Below are 22,063 nucleotides of genomic sequence, written 5' to 3'. Positions count from 1 at the left end.
GACAGTGTTTGTTAACTCTCAGAGTACTATTCATTTCTTGCCTTAATGTGTATTGCTCACCTAATCTGTTTGCATGAGCCAGGCCATGGGCAGTAGGCAGTGTATGCACAGATCCCACTTCTCTTATTTGGAAATGCTATGTCTTGTCCCTGGGCACTTAGCTCTGGCTTCCGGTGCCTGCGTCAGGCCCTTCTTGCTCTGAGGACCTGCTGCAGCCTGTTTCTCCGGCTCCGATCCTGTGTTCGGGGTGATGTCATGCTCCTCTTTCTGGCTGCGCATGAAAACCAGTGTATGTAGAGGCATGTAGCTCCATCCCCTACCTGGGATGGGATGATTTTTTTCATAGAATTAACTGTTCTGATCTTTAAATATCTTTCAAATGTGTGTGATTTTAATTTTATTAGATTTAAAGAACAAACTTTTCTTGTGCATTTTAAGGTCCAGGTTTTATACTGGATGTTCATTAGACGCATAGCCCAATGAAAAGAATTTTGATTTACTTTTTATTCTCTTAAAAAGTACCTGTATTCATTATTTTTAATTAGCTTGGAATACATTTGAGAAATTTTCAACTATGAGTTCTGTTGATTGGGATGGAGTTTCCCTAAGAAACTGTTTTGGCCACTAACAAATGTTTTGTGAGAAAGTGCCAGTTGCTCCCATCACAGATTATGCTTGGTGGCAGTGTTGAGTGGGGGGAGGCGGTGTCAGTGACTCTTCATTGTTGTTTTACATTCTGTTTTTGGATATAACGAAGAATTCTCTGTTGTTCTAAGGCCGATTGTAATGATGTATTTTCAGCCATATTTATGATGTCATGCTTTTCAGAAACAGAAGAGGTTTGTCTTTGTTACATATTTACACAAACACTTTGCTTCCTATTTCCTTTTCAGTGTACTGATACTCACCTGCCTCCATTGTGTGTATGGGGGTAGTGGTGGTGTCTTGGCAAATGTACATGAATGAATCTGAGCAGTTGCCGCCTAACCATGTGAGCATGTGGCAAGCCTCATGCACTGGACCAAGTGAGACTCCTGGAGAGAGAACAGAGGCACCAGAGATAGTTTACATATAGTGTACATTTATTTACAGAATTGTGAAAACTACATGACAAATGTAAGGAACAAGATATAGTAGTTTTACTTGATTGAATTAAGATATTTGGAAACTGGTGGAATAATTCAGGATTGGCACACAATATTATTACCTAAACAGATACGACTTAGTATGAAGGATTGAATAATACATAATGGAGCGCTCCCTGACATTTATATGTTCTTGCTTAAAACTTTTATTATAGTGCAGACATATCATATACGAATTTAATTTACATGAATTCAGCTATATGCCCTTTATCTTTTATATAAACTCGAAATGTTGCATATGTCAAAGAATTTACAAATGAAAGAGTTTATAAGAATAATTTCCATAATATGTGATATTTATCCTCCTTTGTGCTGACTTTGATCCGGAGTAAAATGTAACTGATAGTAGGACAAGTAACAAGGACAGTGACTTTGAGTATTGTTAAAGATGGTAAAGCAAAGAGCAAGGTAGTAATAATTTTTGACAGATTAACATCAGATGTTTGGGAGCAGAGTCCTGTTTGTTTGTTTGTTTGTTTGTTTGTGTGACTTCCAGTTGTCTGCTTTTTGGCATCTGTGCTTTTATAACATATTTAACACTTCCTGTGGTTTGGGTTGATTTCAGCTCTCATAAGTAAATAGCTTTGGTGAAAGTTTATGAGAGTCTTTTAAATAGTTTAGGGACCAGTAAAACATTATTCTTGCCAGAAAATGGAAATGGTACCCATTAATGGTACTTGTGCTAAAACTTGATGAGTTAGGATATTTGTTTTATGAGTTAAAAATAATAACGGTAAGGTGAATCACCTGTAGTTACTATATTTTGATACTACTCCCTACCAGCCTTTAGATAAGTGCTGTATTATAATGGTTATTGAAACTAGAAGCTATTGTGCTGCACCCATGAAATGAATATCTTTTCTGATCCATGAATACTACCATTGTCAAGGGGACACTTGAAGCCTTGAAGAAAAGCTTTTCTTTTGTCCTTTCTTCTTGATGCATTTTTCCCCTTAGAGCAGATAACGGTTTATGTGTTAGAATACAGCCTAATAACTTGTGTCTTGACCTAATTAAACTGTCATTTATATAGGGTGAAATGAGCGACTATAGATATGACAGTCCCCTTAATGGAAAGAAAAAGGGAATATTTATGCTTGCCTTTTAGAAAGCTCATACTTCTCAAAATTTAGGTCTGATCTCTCATGAAGGGCCTGATAATGAAAAGATGGCCACACTGGGGAGGGGCATCCTGGCCTGCTAGCCAGTCAGTGCCAAGCAGCTGGTACACGGCTAACTCTAGGGCCAACTTCACGGTCTTCAGGGTTTTTAATCTGTAAAATGAAAGACAATGGGAAGAATCTTGAAATTATTCTCATTCTTTGATTACACTTCCTCATCCTAGCCTTTATATAGAAGCAGAGACAGTGGGATAGCTCTTAAGCAGTGGTTCTCATTTGGGGCAATTTTGCCTCTCGGGACATTTGGCAACATCTGGAGACATTTTCGGTTGTCACGCTAGGGGGATTGCTCTATTGTCAATGAACAGCTAAACATCCTATAATACCCAGCATAGCTTCTCCAGCAGGAATTATCTAGCCCTTAATGTCAGTAGTTCCATGGTTGAGGAATCTGCCACTAAAGTATTATTTCACAGAGAGAGAAATGTCTAGTAATATTCTCATCCTGAAGGGTAGTTCTAGGAAAGAAAGCAGAAACAGAATTCTAATTTTAGCTCCTGCCTTAGAATGAGTGTAATAGAAATTAGAATACGAGGATAAGTCATGACGTAGGTTTTGTGGCCTTACCCACAAGTCCTCATCTTTAGAAAGAAGAGTTCATGGGCTAAGTTAGTTTTTCTAGTGCAGACCATCTTGTGTTTAAGTGAGTGGTGCAAATTCAGAGACTGCTGAAGCCACAAATTTGTTTGTGTATTGAAGAAATGAGGGAATTATCACCAAATAGCTTCATTTGGTTCACAGAATGGTATGTAGCTTGATTCAGTGTGTGGTAGATACTGGACCTACCCTTTCCTGTTAATTCATTCAGTCTTAATTTGACTTTTTCAGAGTGAATTTGGAACAGAGCACAAATCTACTTTCAGTGACACTTAAATCAACAGAAGATTATAGGGATCTTTTTTTGGAATTTAGTAATCGTGGTTTCTTTTTTGTCATAGTTGCCATAATCGAGAAATTGAAGCATGGCTTGTTCAGGGCAAAATGAGTCATGAAGTCAGAAAATATATAGACATTTGTAGAAAGGATTAATATGACATAAATGCTAGAGGAAGGGAGAATAATTTGAAAATTCATTATTTATAACTTGAGGCAAATTAATCATAATTCCAAGATTATGTTGTTATAAAACATGGAAAACCAGATAATTGGTATGTTTTTCTGTTTCACTCTCAATTTTAAAGGACTCTAATTGATGTATTGTTTATATTGTTCACTAAATACAGTGTTTGGATGATAGGGAGGAGTAGAGAATGCATGTGATAGCAGCTCAGATGTGCAGTGCTTCTCCCCAAAAACAATTATAGTGCAGCGGCTGCCAATGGTGATGTCACAGTCGGTAGATAAAGAGCCATTTAAGACTCTTTATAACTATCATTAGAAGGAAAGAGAATTTGTGCAGAATCTGAAGCAGTGTTAAGATTCCTACTGTGTTCCTCTGTTTTGTTGCCTTAAATGATAATGTTCTCAACATTTAATTACTTATGTAATTTAAAAATTATATTTAGCATCATCCAGGAAAAGAGAAGAGTACTGTTTATAGGGGGCGAAGCAGTAGCTCTGTTTGTTAGAGCAGAAGCAGAAACTCAAAGCAGAACTTTTGGACTGAGAAAGAGAAAACAATGTTGGTTTCTAACTTGGTAATGTGGCTGTTAGAGGGGGCTGTTGGGCAGGACTGACCTACATAGATTGTCAATTTTAATACTGTTTATAGGTAAGTAACATCCCTGTGAGAAGAGGAAAATGGCATTAATATAGACTTAGACCATCTGTGAAAAAAGAAAAAGACACCTTACAGGCAAGAAGAACCTAACTTAAAACTAATTTTCCGAATGGCAAGGGCCTTCGCCATCAGCTGTACCCTGTGCTGTTTTGCCAAGATTTGGGCATGTCTTTTTCCTGGATTCCCTTTCATGCTGGATTTGGAGCTTACGTTAGAAAAGAGGATGCTGTCTAACTTTTGTGTTTCAGGGATGAGGAAACCATGCCATCATTTGATATAGCAGGAGTGGGCAGTGTATGGGAAGGGTAGTGAGAGACGAGTCTGGAGAACAGGTCAGTTAGTCCTTGAACTTTATCTCAGTATTTTCGGTCCATAGATTTGTGTCTGACCCATAAGTGCTCAATCAATAACTGTAATAATTTATAGGTAGTAATAGGGAAATACAGGGAGATTTCTACTTTACAAATGTCTTTTATCACCTTTTCTCTGACTTTCTGTCTTAGCTCATCATCAATTCGAGAGGGAGAAAGAGATAGATAAAGAGAAACTGAGACAAAAAGAGAAAGAGACAGAGAGAAAATGAATACCAGTATAGTGGAAAGAAAGCTAAAGCACAATGGGCATTGTGTGCTTTATTTCACTTAATCTTCACAATGACTTTGTGAGTTAAATAGTATATTTACATTTTATGGGTGAGAAAACTAAGATTCACAGATGTTACTCAGTTTATGGTAAATTACGAAGCTGAGATTTGATCCCAAGTCTGGAGGATTCCAAAGCTTGCTTGCTTGCTTCCTTCCTTCTTTCCTTCCTTCCTCCTTCCCTCTCTCCTCCCTCTTTCCCTCCCCCTCTCTCCCTCTCTCCTTCCTTCTTTCCTTCCTTCCTTCCTCTTCTACCCTCCTTCCTTTCTTCCTTCCTTTCTTCCTTCTTTATAGTATTCTGTATCGCGTGGCACTTAGGAATTCTACTAAGAACAAGGACTGATTTCATCTCTGTAACTCCATGACTTAGTAGGTTTAGTTTTAGAGAAATGCCAAAAAAGTGTTAAAGGATCTGTTTCAATCCAGAAAGTTGAATTTTCTTTGGAAAAACAGACCAAAAAAAAAAAAAAAGGAAGAGTTAGGAGTGCACTTAGAGATAAGATGAAAGGAGAGAGAAGCTAGCATTTGTAGTACACCCAGTGAGTGCCTAGTGGTGGTGAGCCCCTGCTAGGAGGGAGCCATAAATTTAAGATTTAGGCCATGAGTGGTGAAAGCAAGGCCACTGCTGTGCCAGCTATGCACTGCACAGTCCCTTGGGGTGCTGCTCACGGCTGCAGTCTGTGACTGGGGCCTCTTCCTGGAGTTGTGCAGTGTGTGGCCGGTGCAGTAGCTTGAATGGTGAACATCTCTAGGTGTGTGTCATGAGGGGAAGATCAAGCACCTGCTACAGGTGCGGGAGTCTCTTTCTGGAAAGGGAAGAGGGAAATGCCTGGAAGCTTAAAAGTCAGAGTTACTAAACAAATGAACAAGAAACAAGCTCAAGTAAAAATGAGCAAAGGTCTTGAATAGACATTTCTCCAAAGAAGATACACAAATGGCCAATAAACATGTGAAAAAAATGCGCAACATCACTAATCATTAGGGAAATAAAAATCAAGACACAATGAAGTACTACCTCACACTTATTAGGATGGCTATTATAAAAAAGAAGTGAGGACTTGGAGAAATTGAAATACTTGTGTACTGTTGGTGGGAATGTAAAATGATGCAGTTGCTACGGAAAACAAAATGGCAGTTATTCAAAAATTTTAAATGAAATTACCTTATGACTCAGCAATTCCACTTCTGGGTATATACCCAAAAGAATTCAAAGCCAAGGTGTCAGAGATAGCTGTACACTCATGTTCATAGCAGCATTATTCACAATATTCAAAAGGTGGAAGCAATCTGTTAAACAGATGAATGAATGGATAAACAAAATGTCGTATATACATATGGTAGAATATTATTCAGCCTTAAAAGGAAATTCTGGCACATGCTACAACATAGATGAACCTTAAGGGCATTATGTTTAGTGAAATAAACCAGTTACAAAAGGACAAATACTGTATGATTCCATTTATATGAGTTACCTGGAGTAGTCACATTCATAGAGGCAGAAAGTAGAATGGTGATTCCTGAAGGTTAGGGGTGGGAGAGAATGGGGAGTTAGTGTTTAGTGGGTACAGAGTTTTTAGGATGAAAACAGTTCTGCAGATGAATGGTGGGGATAGTCGCACAACAGTGTGAATGTACGCATGCCACAGAGCTGTACACTTAAAAATAGTGAGATGGTAAATTTTATGTTATATTTTCACAATTAAAAAGAGTAACTGTTCCCATAAGCTTTACTGTCTTCTCTTTTTTGCCGCAAACTTTTAATTTAAACATATAATTTTCTTGGTCAATAGTGAGGGAAAAAACAGTCGTGTCTAATTTAAGAATGCTATTTACAAGGCAGAGGAATAAAGTGTTGGCTTTTCCCATATCCACATTTAAGAATGTCTGAAGCTGTTGCCTTAATAGTAGTCACATTTGGTAGAATTCCGAAAAATGGTGCTGGTTGCCTTTCCGTTCACAGTCTACTCTTCCTTCTGAACGGCCTCCTCTAAAAGTTGCACAACTACCAACTCAGTCAAACTAGTAATGACATTTGTCTTTGTGCCCTTGGATGGTTTGTGTTAAGTTTACTTAGTATAAAACCTCTTATTTTACAAGACTGGAACTAATATTTAGTCAGTTAATTGAAAAATTTGGTTAAGGCAGAGCATAAAATATTTTAAGGTAATTCGTAATACTTACCCCATCCTGGATTTCGTGCAGAGGCAGGGAGGAAGGAAACAGCTGAAGCATCCTTTCCAAGAAAAGATCCGAGGAGCAAAGAGCAGCCCTTTCGAGGCTGATTGAATCACAAACAGAGCTTATTTTGGTTCATGCCTCAGACCAGGCTACTCGATCTTTATCAGTGTCCTCCCCCATTTACGGTTTTTCCACAAATTTTAATATTATTTTGTTAATTGATTTACTTTTATTGACTTTCTCAAAAGTATTCAGTTTAGTGTTCATAGAAATAACTTTTCCTTTGGCATTCATATGTTCCTGGTCTATGTAAAAGTTAACACAATTTCAACAAGTACAGTTGGCATTGCAGTGGTAATGTTTGTGGTTTGAACCCACTACTCAGCAGATGGGATAGGAATGTGCCGTGGTAGAAGTGGGGGGCCTCAGTGCCGTGGACTCGCTGGTGTATTTTACTGAAGGAATGGTGGAGGCGTGTGGTTAGTCTGGTGAGTTAGTTGAGTGGAGATTGGTTACGAGCATTTCTCTGTTCAGGCTTTATCAGATCTGCCTTTGGGAGAATATTTCTGGTTTATCAAAACCCTGTGGCACAGCATTCAGTACCCTCCTGTCATAAACATGTGTGTCCATTTTATGTTATTTGATATTTTTCAGTAATTTGTCAATGAAGAAGTTATGCCAGTTAGCATTTTCTGTTTGGGGTTGTGGTCTCCTGAGGTCAGCCGAGAGGCCCTTTTGTGCTTGTTTTCTTTAAATTCCTTCCTTTGTCTGAGTTATTACAGAGAACCCTGGACCGTATCTCTGGGAGCGGGATCATCTTTCACTGCCCAGGTGTAGTGTAGTTTGGCACACTCGTTTTTTTCCCGTATGAGCCGGATATCAGGAGTGCAGGAAGCAGAGGTGGTAAAGCAGGAACAGGAACCGTGGGAAGAGGGAGGGATGACTAGTCTGACACCGTCAGGACTAGATGGGACCTGCAGTGGATGTGTAATCCTACTGTGATTACCACACGGAACCTAACATGAAATCAGCCCCTCCCCTTTTCACTTTATATTGGAATTGTGCCTTTGGCAAAAGGCAAAAGCTTTTTCCTTTTGTATGCTATTTATAACAGAGCATCATTTTATGTCATTCAAGTGAGCCTTCAAAAATAGGTAGTAAAAGGTGGTTTTGTTTTTTGTTTTTTAACCTAGGGTCTGTTCTCACTCAGTCTACTGTGATGTGTTGCCATAAATTGTAATTAAAACTTGTTACATCTTATGTGTTTAAAAACATCAGTCTTGGGTTTAAAGTTACCATACCTCGTCTTTGCTAAGGTACAGCTTCTGTTTTTGATACTAAACGGATAAACCTAAAACAGATGGATTTATGTGAAAAGAGTATTCTGCATTTCAGAGAAAAGATGGTTTACTCAGGATCCTTCCTCCCTCCCTTCTTTCTACCTTCCCTCCCTCCCTTCTTTCTTTTTTGTTTTTGCTTAGCAAAATGCTTTCAATTTTTGAAATATGTTTAAACCCAATTATTTTTATATGGAATATAGGCAAGTAGAGACTCCAAGAATATCTTAGCCAGTCGTCGTCTCCCTCCCCGCCTCCCCGCCCCCGCCACACACACACATACTCTTGCTGTCTTACCTCTTGTGGTCATAAGATATTATATATGTTGATGGAGTGCAAACTAATATTAATTTTGGCTTAAGCTTCAGAAATATCATAATGCATTAAAAAGTGATTTTCTTGAAGTGTCCGAAATTTTACATTCCATTTTTTCCCTTCTGTTAGTGTGTTTAATTGATTGTATGCAGAAACTTTTTATAGCTTACATTACTTTTTTTTTTCTATTTTTATTCTTATGTCTATTTCTGTGTTGTGCAAAGGGAACCAGTTCTTCCAGGCCCTTCCATCCTGCTGTTCGCAAATAGGGAGGGAGCACAGAACCAGCTTCAACCTGCTGTTGAGGTGTCTGGCTTTAGTTCCCATCACTGGAGATGTTGATGTTGCAGGGACGCCCATAAAGCTAAATTAAACAGAACCACATCAAGGTTGTGTCAGAGCACTAAACCAGACTGGGAGGGCTGCGCTGAGTCTCTGTCAGATGAGCACGTGGGCACGTGAGAGAGGAACATGAACTGAAAATACTTTAGGAGTCTGGAATATGCTATATAATTTTCCTTAAGCATTAGTGATATATCTAAGACTTTTTGTTGCTTGTTTTCACAGAAACAAACATTAGCAGTGAACATTTTTTCATGTTAGAAGGTGGCATTGCTATCTCGAGAACAATCACTGCTTAGAAAGTCTGAGATGGCTGTGTGTGTGTGTGTGTGTGTGTGTGTGTGTGTGTGTGTGTAACTGTCTATTGATTAAATAATAAGTTTAGTTGTTTTCGAGTGCAAGCAAACACACAAGTACATCTCAGATTTTACAAAATACTGAATTGTTACCAGAATTATCCAGGCTGTTTTTTAAAAGATTTATGCAGAGGTGAAACACTGATCTTACTCTCTGCCGTGAATGTTGTAAGTGAAGTAGGAAAGCCAGTAGCTTGAGGGGGTCCATGCCTTCCACTCTTCATCAGTTTCTCCCTAGACCTCTAGTGTCTAGATACCATGGTCCTGCTGTCTGGCTGTTTCTTTGTGCTGCAAATTCTTCATACCCATTTGGAGCTTAGCGTTCTTCTGTGGTTTCAGAAATTCTCACTGACAAAGGTAAATAGTTCTAGGCTGCACTGGAGGCCAATTTGTGTGTATATGTATGTATGTGTATATACATATAAATGAAAACTAAATGTAAAAACTTTTGATGTTTTTCATAGTGACCACTTAAATTTTCTTTAACACAGTGGTCATAGTTCTGTGTATAAGTACACTTATTTTCCAGCTAATTTTAAAATAAATTCCACGTGAGGCGAGGGATTTCATGAGCAACTAGGATGATAAAACAGTAGCTGAGAATAACAGGAAACAATGATTGCATAATATGGAATCATTGCCTTCATGATTTTTCAAAGAATTTGGACAGGCAAGCCTTTTTAAATAAGAAAGTTAAATATAGTTACACTTCACCTGTTTGGTGTTTGGTTATGAAGCAGTTATTGCAAACATACCCTTAAGCCAGGAGGCTAGCTTAATAAAGGCCTCTACACAGCCCAAACGGACACTACAGAATGTTAAGTGTAAGCCCAGAAGAGCAGCCATACAGTGGGAGCCAGCCAGCCTGGGAGTGCAGTAGTCCTTGAGGACAGTTTTATGAATATCATTTATTATACTCTTACATATCCTTTAATGATGATGACTCAAGGCCATCAAGTAAAAGTATTCACCCTTTATTTGATTTTTGATAAGGCAGTACAAGTTATGGTCTATTTAAAATATTGAAATAAAACTTACTGCCAAAAGAATACATTCTTGGACATCTATCAAGCTTGGTAATCTAGAATAGCATGTGATCCTTAAGTTTAAAAATGCCGATATATTTTTAATAATGACAGAATTTAAAATGTTCCAGAAAATGCCACAGGTTTTACGTGGGACAAGAAAAGGCACCCACAGTAACTCTTGGTGGTGATGAGTGTGCTGGTGGTGTGAGGCTGGGAGAAAGCAGGGCCAGGAAAAGTAGTCAGGTGGCTGTAGTTGAAGTGGAAGTCGGGAGTTAAGGTCAAGAATCTGAATCCTGGGTAGTGACGTGAAGAACGGAGAGGGGGGAAGGGATGGATGCAGGAGAGATACTGTGAAGTGATTCACTGGATATGGATGGCAAGAGGGAGAGAGTATTTAAAAATGACCCCAGCTTTTCAGTTCTTGAGTGTGGGAGAATTATCATTTACTACCACAGAAACGGGAGAGGTGCATGATTTTGCGGCTTTGTTTTCTGGGTGCTGAGTTGAGCTAGAGACCTGGCAGGTCTTTGGACTATGAGGGCCTGGAGCTCTAAGAGGCTCTTTTCAGCTGTTCCCAGGACAAGCAAAGACAGGCATGCTTTTCATTGTTGCCCTGGTAAATGCTTAATAATTATTGTTTGGTTTGTAGTTCTTTTGAGGTTTGTGGGATGCTTAGATTTGCATAAAAACAAACTTTATTCGGATTCATAGTTTTTACTTAGAAGTAGAAAGTCAGTAATTAGACCTGCTTATGCAATTGGAAAGTGGGGACAGAGGCTGAGGCAGACACGCTAGCCTGACAGCTCCACAAAATCTTAAGTTTTCTCTTAATATGTTATGTAAAATCGTCATTCTACTCCATGATGTTTATTTTAATATAATTGTTAAAATATAAAAGTATTAATAATTGCCATTGATCCAAAATGAAGTTTCCTTCCATGTTTGTCTTGTGGTTTTGCTTGGTTTGTCTTGGTTCTGCTTATCTGTATGCCTTGCTCCTGACTTTGAGCTGCAAAGAGAAATCCAGTTTCCCATCAGCAATATGACAGCTTTTCTGGTCCATCACTGAATGTTCTTGCTGTTATTTTGTGATCTTTAGACAAATATTCTATATTACCAGCATTATGAAATGCTATTAGGAAAGCAAGCTAGTACAGGTTACATTATTGGAACTTTTTAGTGGCCGGATTTGTAACAAGGTAATAGAGAATGTCTGCAGTGACTAGTTAAGACTTCTGTCCTTATAGAAAATGGTGCTTTTTATTGAAATGGCCAATGAATAATTGCAGATCCTGTCATTTAAGGGTCAAGAGTCCAAATGATTAAATTGGTAGATGTGAGGGAAGTTGAGCCTTAAGTGACTTGGATTAATATCTTAAAAAAAAATTACTACCCTGCTAATTAATGAGTGCACTACTTTTTCCTGGAGTAAGATAGTTCTTTCTGAATAAATAAATTATAAAAATAATTTTTTTTCCCCCCAGTCTGGATATGATCAGTTTGGATTCTTTTAGCCAAGGGGAAGATTTTGTTATTACAAACTTAAGCATACGGTTTTCTAATCAGAGTGATTAAATCAAACCAGTCATTTTGTGCTGCAACCTTATTTCCAATGAATGCCACCGAAACAGGAAGCTAAACTCAAGGGGAGTATACAACACTGGCTAAGCTTTATTTCTAGACTTGGAGAGTTTCCCATCTTTCAAAGTGCTGGAGCCTGAAGGCAATTTAGAGAAGTATTTTCTCAGGCATAACTTACTGACTTTCTAATGGCTTATTTTTCAGAGTAAAACTATAATTTACTATCACATTTGTGTTCCATGGCCACCGATGCAAAACAGTTGATTCTGTTGCCGGTCTCCTTTCAGTTTAGTATAAATGATTTTTCATATTTTTTTTTCAGATTGCATCACTTTTCTCCTTGGGAAAATTTCGATTTGCTATCTTTTTCTGACTAAGTGCTTCGGCTCTCTTCTCACTTTCTGTTCCCCACCCCTCCACTGCAACCACCCCTCCCCCCTTTTTTTATCATTGTGTTCTGATGACTTCTCTAAATACTGGCTTCCCCAAACCTAATGCAAAAGAACCCCCACTGATAAACAAGTTTTAAAAATGTCCTTCTTTTTATTATCCAGCTCTGAATTTGAATTTTTTATAATTCATCAACCCCAGTAAGGGTTTTCTTTTTAAATTTCTTTCTTTTAGAACTTCTCCTTTGAAAGTGTGGGTTTTTCTCTGTATTTGATGCTCTGTTAAGTATCACAGAAAGAAATTGCCTGCCATTGAGAATAAAATTACCCGTGGAATGGAAATGAGAGCATAGTTCCGTTAGAAAATCTGTATAAGGCTTATCCAGTGAATGTAGATTGCAAGGGGGTACTGTCATGACCTGCAAGTCACCTCAATTGTTGCATAGAAAAATCAGTTCTGAAAAATTATTTAGTAAATTAGTTGGATAGGATTTTGTGTACTAAGAATTATGGCTTTCAGGTACTTTGAAGGGACTTACTAATAGTAATTAGTACATATAAGGAATTAGATGCCCTTTAAATTGTTCTTCTGTGACATGGAGCTATCAGCATTTACCTCCTATACAGTGTTGTAGCCAGTCACAGTCATTCACTGAGTACTGTGGATGCTGAGATGAGTGCAGCACCCCTGTCCTGGAGCGCATCTTTGAGCAGATGGCTCAGCTGATGAGAAGGATAGTCAGCTTGGTGAAGGAGGTAAGGGAGACCATTCCAAGCAGAGGGACACCAGTGAGACATGAGAGCATATTGGTGTGCTTGGAGTACTTACTGAACGTGGGTCCAGTGTGACTAGAGGGATAGGAAGTTGAGTGTACAGAAAGATGCAGCGGCAGGGGCCTGAACTTCCTTTGCCGTGCTAGCAGTTTAGGGGAGGCAGTGTTATCCAGTGGTTGCGAGCATGGCCCTGGGTTGGATCCTGGCTTTGCCTGCTCCTCACTTGCTCTGTGCCTGGGATGATTCCCTTGGTCTCTGTTGCCTCATCAGAATATTGGAGTTAATAATTGTACTCCGCTCATAGGAATATTATAATGATTAAATTAGATCAACACCTGAGAGTGAGTGCTCAATAAATGTTAGTTCCTGCTGTTGATGATGATGTAATTATTGTTATCATTCTGAAGGCTGTGGGGGAACCGTTAAAGGATATGAGACAGGAGAGTAATGGATGACATTAGTATTGTGGAAAACAAGCTGGCAAGCAGGGTGAGGGAGGAGGCACATCTGGATTAAGTGAGATGGCTCAGGCACATTGTTGCAGTAGTTATCTAGGTTAGAGAAAATGGCCTGACTGGAGCAGTTGCAGGGAAAGTAGAGGGAGGAAGGGGCGGATTAGAGAGTTTGAGAATGGAGATTTGGCAGCTGGTTAATTTGATATGGAGAGAAAGAACCAAAGTGTGGAGGTAACTAGCAGGCTGCAGATTTGAGTAACAAATGGGGAAGGCGGAGAGAAAGTACGTGAGGAGGAGCAGCTTTTAGGAGGTGAGAAGATGGCGAGTTTAGTTTGGATTTGGATTTCATGTGCTCGCGGGTCTTCATAGGGGAGTGGTCCAGTGGCCTGTTGGGTACCGGTGTATGCTTCTGGAGAAAGATCCAGGCTGACCTGAGATATGGAAGTTACGTGTGAATTCACGGAGTAGGCGAGATAACAGATGAGCCCGAGAAGCCAGAACTGGAAACCATCACAGCAGTAGAAACTCCCCATATTTAAAGAACTTGATGATGGAGGCTTCTATAAGAAGGGGTCCCGTAAAAAACGTGGGTCCCTCCTCCAGTCCTCCTCCCACAGTTTATAAAACTGGTTCCATCTTGTGATTACTTTTGTGACAAACCAAAATTGTTGGTTATGATGGATTTTGTTAAAGTACGTTGTTAAAAGTGAACTCCAAGTTTATAAGACTTAGAGATAGTATTGAGAGACCTTAATAATGGTAAATGTGAAGTGTCAGTCACTGCACTTTACAGATATATTGGCCTTCTTTTCCTCATAATACCCTAAGGAGGAAGGTACTGTACTCACCATTTTATAGGGAGGACACTGAGATAGAAAGGTCAGTAGAGGAAGTGACTAGCAGTTAGGATTCAGACCTAGGCTGCCTGGCTCCGGAATCCATGTGTTTGAACCTCTGTGCTATATTGCTTCCAACACTGAATTAATAGTTAAAAGAAAGACTTTGAACCTGGTAGAGGAAAGGAAGGAATCATTCAAACATAGCTTTAACCTTCATTCCTTTCCCTGCCAAGGTCCCAGGTCTCTTTGTGTTTTGTTTTGCCAGATAGTTGTGAATTTGGCTGAACTTTATAGATGGAGGTATTTGAACATTTGAAATAGGGAAGAGTTGAAGGTTATCAGAACAGAAAAAGAACAGCTCTTCTCCCAGAGTATGATCAGGTAGATTTAGATAGAATATGCCAGGGACTCTAAAAGTTGTGCGGGAAATAAACAAGGAGAAAAGACAGCATTTGAACATGATTATTCATTATGAAAATTTGTTAAAAACATCAACAAAGCACTATTTTGGTCAGACATCTGCTGGAAGATAGAAATGAACTAGTTAAGAATTTGCAGAAAACTGTTGATTACTGATTTGTTTATGGATTGCATATTGTCATCTGGATTGTTAAGTGCTCAGGAAGAGAAATTCTGTTTTCTGTTTCTTTTGTAATCCAAGCCAAATTACCGTTTCTTAGAATTCTGTATATAGGCAGGTGGTCTATGAATGTTGACCAAGTGAGCTACAGTTATTTGATCTTCTTGAACAGTAGTTAACTTTGATCTTCACCCATTTGTTTCAGTTGAATCCTATGATACTTAAGGTAAAGAAAGCTAATTAAAATTCTTACTTTCCAGCCTGTTTGGTTAAGAATAGATTATTCTTTTGTAACTAAACCACTTTTATCATAATAAACATCTTAAAGATTACCTAGCCATTCATTGTACAACTTTTTATTGAGGCTCCTATGTGTCAGGCATTGAACTTCTCCACTGCAGGCACTGTTGTGGGTGCTCAGGATACAACCAAGAATAGCAAAGATCTGTGTCCCTAAAAGCTTGTATTCTAGTGGAGGGAAGAGATAATACGCATAATGTAGAAGTAAATTATATACTATATTAAGTGATAGGTGCTATGGATGAAAGAAAAAGTAGGAGAAGGTAAATAGTTTAAGCACATAGGATGGAGGGGCGGCCTCTATTATTTTAAATTGGATGGACAGGCCTCATAATTTGAGCAAAGACCTGAAGGAAATAAGGAAATAAGCCAAGCGTCTAACTGTAATGCTTATCACCTCCTCTTATTTTATTGCCATTCTTCATCTTATTACAGGTAGACCATGATTAATTTGAGTCCCTATCTGATTCTACCAGTTATAATCTATAATAGCTTATTTAGCATGCATTGTGGAATTTTGAAATATCCTCCTCTACCCTTTGCCACCATAATCAGAGCAAATAAATTAAGGCTCTAGAGTTCGTGCTGCATAAATGTAATTTATTTGAGCCAACTCTATAGTTTTTGTGGATTGATTACTTTTAGCAAGTGCAGTTTTCATGTTTTAAAACTTGCTCTAAAGTTAGTCATATGAGATAATTGTGTAGTGGGGCATCTTACCTCTTTTGCCTCTAGACTGATCATGTGCCATACATACAAACTCATCTATAACATCTTCCATAATATGCAATTAAAATTATTCTCATGGGGAAGGTGAAGTGAGGGTGGCTAGAAAACGAGGCATTCCTCCAAGGGAGCATGTAAAAAGAGGGGAGGGTCTCTGTTGTAAAAGACCCTCTCAGCTTTGATACTTGCTTTGCTTCCAGTTATTTGTTTTATTGTTTAGAGAATTTTATTGTTTAGAGAATTTCTTTGTGATCCTAATAACAGCTTATTGAGATATAGGCCTTATTTTCTAGAGTACCTTGAAGGTATTGAGTACTGAGCTGACTTCTCTAGCTACCTGCATTTTTTGCCTGACTTAGTAGTGAGTCTTTGTAAAAACTAATAATATCTATCCTTAGGAGTAAAGTTCTCTTGTCACTGGTGGTGGTAGATGTACCAGCAGGGAGAAATTCAGCTGTAGTTTATTTTATGAGATCTTGTTATTATCTATTTTCACCTAACTGAAAATTTCCCTAAAATTATTTGTGTACATTTAATTGAATTATAGAGAGTTGAATTAAAGTGAGTTGAATTAGAAATTAATTCTAATATAATTAATTATCTTAACTGTAGGTTTGCCAAGGTGGGTGACATGTTTCACTTGGTAGGTTTAGTATGGAGCCAGAGAGATGCATCAAACAGAAACTTTTTATATAACATGTAGTTTCACTTCCAAAAGTATTCATTTGGACTTGAGACAAATGTGTCAAGAAGTAATTATAAAGTACTTGGATAATTTAGTATTTGGGATCAGCAACTTGAGTAAGTGTACCAGTGTTTATCATAATGGGATCTCAGGTCTCTAGAGTCAGCTGACTTGTGCAGTCTGTTGTTGAACATAAACTAGAGGATTATACTGTAGTTCTTATGTTTCTAAAACAACAAAGTACTATTGTTTGTATTAATGGTGATTATATTTACTAAGCCTAAGAGCTTAGTAAATTTAAAAATATGTATATAAATTTTGCATACAGATTTTAAAAATTGACAGCACTATACCTCGTAAAATAAGTTATTTAAAAATTATATTATTGCTAATTTTGCTTGTTATAGTAGATTGATGGGAGGAGTACTTCTTTGTAGGTGTGCTCAGATTTCTTTAGTTGTTACAGTTTGCCAACTAATAAAAAACTCACTTATTGAATGCACTCTGTAATGCCTGGCATTGTTGTAAATGCTTTACCTATGTCTTATTTCATCCTCACAATAATCTGGTTTGATGTAATCTTCATTTTATAGTTAAGGAAATTGAGCCATAGAGAGGTTAAGTGTATTCATCCATTTATTCACTCTGTTTTGAGTATATACTATGTGCCAGCCATTGTTCTAGGTGCTGTGAATACAGCATTGACAAAAACATTAAAACGAAGCAGAACAACATATTTTACTGTTAGGGAGTTGCGAAGGAATCTGCCCAAAGTCGCACAAGTCTTAAGGACAGAGCTGAGATTCTGACCTAGGAAGTCTGACCCTGTAGCCCATGCTCTTCACCACCAAGCCATGGGGACGTCCCTTTCATTTTTATGTCTATGCTTTCCCTTCTTTCTTACAAAGTCATAGGCGTTTACATTCCTTCTTTCCAGCATTTTAATACATTTTCTTACCTGCTTCTTTTCTTTCCCCATATTCCCTCTTTTGTATTTACCTTTCATATCATATTCACATTCATGCGCATTGAGGTTATCATTCCTACACTTCAGGAGCACTGTTTTCTTTGTGTTGTTTTGCTTTATGTTTGTGCCCTTTTATATTTTTACTTCTTCTTCTTTTACCTCTTTTCCTTTTCACTTTCCTTTCCCCTATTCCCCTACCTTCCTTCCTTGCCAGAGTGGATGCTAGTATTCAGAGGCAAGGAAGGGCTGGGGGAATGAGCTGATGGGAGGAGAGACACGGAAAAGAACAGCAGACTCACTAATGATTAGGGGAAGGACGGACTGTGTGCCCAGGGAGAGAGGGAGAGTGATGGGTCGGCTGGAACTGAGGAGCTGAATCAGAACAGCAGGAGAGCAGTGGAGCCAACCCAGAAAGCAAGTGACAGCAGATCCCAAGTCTCCTCGGAGGGAACTCATTGGGAAAGGGGGCAGATTAAATTAAACAGATAGAACAGAGTGGAGTCTGAGCAAGTGGGTATCACTCCTTCCCAAATAGAATACGACCACTAATTTGATGGTTGAAACTGTCTAAGCATTGCAGTTATAGTACTTGTGTCTCTAGAACATTAGACAGCTAACTAAAATAAGAAGAGAGAGGTAGCAAGACATGGCCTAGAAAATGCAGCTGAATTAAAGTGACTTTATTTCTAATCTCCTTATTAGGGCTAAATATCTTAGATAAAATTAGCACTTATCTTTTGGCTGTCTGCTTAGAGGAGGCCAAGGGTGCAACTTTCTTCTGTCATCCCAAATCTGGGTTCATCTGACACCAGCCACCTTCACACCAGCTGCTGAAGTTCGAGCCCAACGACATCAGAGTTGCACACCTAAGGTGCACAAGTGGGGAAGTTGCTGCCACGTCTGCCTGGCCCCACCATCAGGCCCCTGGGTCTGAATCCAAAAAAGGTTGGTCATGACCTCGCCAAAGCAGCTGGTGTTTGGAAGGGTCTAAGGATCACAGAGAAACTGACCCTTCAGAACAGACAGGCCCAGGCTGAGGTAGGCCCTTCCGTCCCTGCCCTGATCATCAAAGCCCTCAAGGAACCACCAAGGGACAGAAAGGAGCAAAAACACATTAAGCACAGTGGAAATATCACTTTTGACGAGATCGTCAGCATTGCCTGACAGATGCGGCACCGATCTTTAGCTGGAGAACTCTCTGGAACTGTTAAAGAGATCCTGGGGACTGCCCAGTCTGTGGGCTGCAGTGTTGATGGCCGCCACCCTCATGACATCAACGGCGGTGCAGTGGAATGCTCAGCTAGTTAATTACTACAAAGGAAAACATTTCGATTAAAGATCTCTTGACAACCAAAAAAAAAAAAAAAATAGCACAAACGGTGGTTGAATTGAAAGTAATTTGGTCTTGCTTTATAACATTTTTTAAAATGCATGTGTTGATGTTTTCATCCATCTTCTGACTGTGTGCCATGCACAGACAATGTGTAAATGCCCTCTGTAGGCACTTGGAACTTAGTTGGGCAGACAAATGACAACTTCTAAACTTGTCTAAGGAATATAAACTAAGTAGAGACCTACTAATTATGCCTTTTGGGTGAGATAGCCCAGTAGAATCCAAATGAAAAATTGAACTGGGACAGGAGTTCAGAACAGCCACCTTAGGCAGGGAGGGTAGCAGGCTTGGAGGCAGGGCTAGTGTGGAAAGGAGTAAGTGTGGAGAAGCCCAGTGAGTGCTGGATATTTGGTGAGTGGCAGAAGATGAATTTACAGAGTAGGCTGGAGAGTGGAGAATGCCTGCTGCCTGTACTTTAATTACTTATGTTTTTGCTTTTATTTTATGCCTTAAAAATCTTTTAAATGAAGTAAGATTTTAAAATAATTAGTGTCAAAATGTTTAGTTCTGGAAGTGTATGCCCTCTGGATATATTAAGGATTCATATGGGCATTAACATTTTGCACACTAGAGATTTTAATTTCAAAATTTACTCATTGTTCATTTTCTAAATCAAGTTGTGTCATTTCCATTTCTTTTCTAATTACAGTTAATGCTGCTGTGAGCATTCTTGTCCATCTTTTAGTGCATTTACATATGTATTTTTGTTGGGTAAATCTCTAGGGTATTCAGAATAGCTTGTTATTTGGTTAGTTTATTCATTGTTTGTTTTGAGGTAATTTGTATTGGTATTAAGATTTTGAGAAACTCTTTTCTTCCAAAAGATAGATAATACTTCCAAGGGAAAGATTTTGTAGGGAATAACAAGATGATAAATAAAATAAGAATTTTATAATGTGTGTGCACCGTTTCTGTAGTTGGACTATCTAAATGTTATTTGCAGTGTTGAAATGACATTTTTGAGGATTAGCTTAACATCTGTTTTGAAATTAATAATTTTTTATTTCTCTAAACAGAGCTTTGCCATCAGATCTTAGTATGAGATTACATTCTTTAACTCTAAAGCTTTTAAGTATAGTTTTATTTTCCCTATAAATTTGTTTGGGATTATGTGAGCTGAAGTGTTGTCTAACGGAGAAAAGATAAAGAGAGTCAGAAGCTGTTTGAGGAAACTCCAAGAAATAAAAACCTTGAAGCAGACACTCAATCAGGAATTAGTTTAAATCAATAGGTTATTTACCCCAAAGTTGTCAGCTTTTAGTTTAAAATCCTTTTTATGAATAAAGTTGCCCTCATGCCCTATCATAATGGAATCTTCTGATTTAGTGTAAGATGAAGATATTAATTAGGTTTTCTGTTTTCAAGGTAATAATCTTTAGGGATTATCGTAGTATGCAACCAGAAAATAATTTTCTTTGTTATGTGAAAAGGAAACTCTCACAGCTTTATAACAGAGTAATTGCCAAAATATAGGAGACAGTGATGGTAAAGGGGGGCCCTTATTAATCATAATCAATCTTAGTTTGTCTAAGAAGTTTTATTTTCTAGGGATTATGTTCACTAAAACTGAAGGACACAAAATTAAGGAATGAGGTTACATTTTTCAGTAAATTTTAATGGTATGTGTTGAGCGTTCTACTGCTTATTATTTCTGGGGTAGAAGCATAAACAAGAAGGCACCATTGTTGTACCCACATATTTTATAACCTAAAATAGAACCAAGACATTTGTATATGTGGATTATTCTGAGGTAAGCATTTAGAACTAATTGATTCAGTGGTATATTCTAGAATTCTGCTTACGCCGTGCAATAGTGAAGGACTAGGGTGAATTCAGTGTGGTGACGAGAGCCCAGTTTTGTAAGATGACACACTGAGACAGCCACTTTCACAGGTGAGCAACACTTTGTCCTGTCTGGATTGGAGGAGTTTCCCCTTTAGTGTAACCTGCAAGCTGAGCGGCCCAAGTAAAACTGAAGACACAGAGAAGCAGAGGCCAATAAACAGAGCTGGGTGAATGAAAAACACTCATTCTTCTAAATAAACTTGGGTAAAAAAAGCTAGTCATATGACTAAAAGTTAATAATGCTGCCCCAGTTTGTCATTACCAGTGATAAATGTGGAAAATGAAAGGGTTGTTTTGTATTCATCATAAGAAGTGGATGGATTTTGTCCTATTTGTGGTTTGTTGGAAAGTTTTATGTTTGATTGTCTTTGATCACTGTAGTATATTTTGGTATTCATAACTGGTTTTTCTTTGCTCCTAAAAGTACAAAAAGTTTTAAATTTAATATTTTGTGTTTATGAAGGACAGGTTATGTAATAAACTTGATTGGTCATACATCTGTACTTCTTTCTGAATAGTATATTAGCTGAACTGTTTTTCCTCTTCGGCTTATATTGTCTTTATATCTTAAGATAATTGAGGCAGTTTTTTCATGTCTAATTTATTATTAGAAAATACCATATATAAATTGAATCTTTCTCATCTTTAGAAGTTTCTTTTTTTAAATTTTTAGCTCCAGTTATTTTAATTTGTTTAGACTTTATTTAATGCCTACTGTGTATTTGTCATTGGTCTAGGTCTTCTGAGAATACAGAGGTGAATAGCACGATTTTTGCTCTTGAACTAACAGAAGACAGGTTAATAATGAGTGTGTATGCTAAATATGTTCTATTCAGTTTTCTACAACTAATGTGCAAATTGTTTGTATATGTGTTGGCATTTTAGTTCACCATCTAGTTGGTTATTTAATGGATGGATGCTAGCTTTACTTGGAGTTATGAGTAGGTAGCAAAGTAAAATTATTGAAAAAAATGTGTAAGGCCGATAGTCTGCAGGGGCAGTCTTCATGGTTTTTAAGACCTCTTCGAGTGTTAAGAGCTTCTCTTGAGACAGTTAAGTAAATAATGAAGTTTGTTTAACTTAGACATGAAGTGCTAACATTAGCATAGTCTAATGTACCAATTTTGAACTGCAGCCAAATCATTGCCCTGCTACATACAAAAATAAGGGAATACTTCATGTATCTTTAGTAGATTGAATTTCTAGGTACAATACTTAGAGACATGATACTTTTATCTGTTGGGGCACTTGCCTTTAACATTTAAAAGTCAAAATGCTGTGTTGGA

General features: G+C 38.0%; 1 protein-coding gene and 1 pseudogene across 1 annotated transcript in view; both read left to right on the top strand.

Moving 5' to 3' along the window:
* LOC105292752 (PH domain leucine-rich repeat-containing protein phosphatase 1) overlaps positions 1-22,063 on the top strand; it is a gene marked incomplete at its 5' end in the record, with an annotated part of 169,117 nt that overhangs the window by 45,068 nt on the left and 101,986 nt on the right. The window lies entirely within an intron of this gene.
* Positions 15,399-18,847, top strand: LOC105292747 (annotated as a pseudogene).

This window comes from Pteropus vampyrus, unplaced genomic scaffold (assembly GCF_000151845.1).
Source record: "Pteropus vampyrus isolate Shadow unplaced genomic scaffold, Pvam_2.0 Scaffold62, whole genome shotgun sequence".
Classification (NCBI taxonomy): domain Eukaryota; kingdom Metazoa; phylum Chordata; class Mammalia; order Chiroptera; family Pteropodidae; genus Pteropus; species Pteropus vampyrus.
Note: the sequence above shows the minus strand (reverse complement) of the source record. Positions and strands in the feature narration are given on the sequence as shown.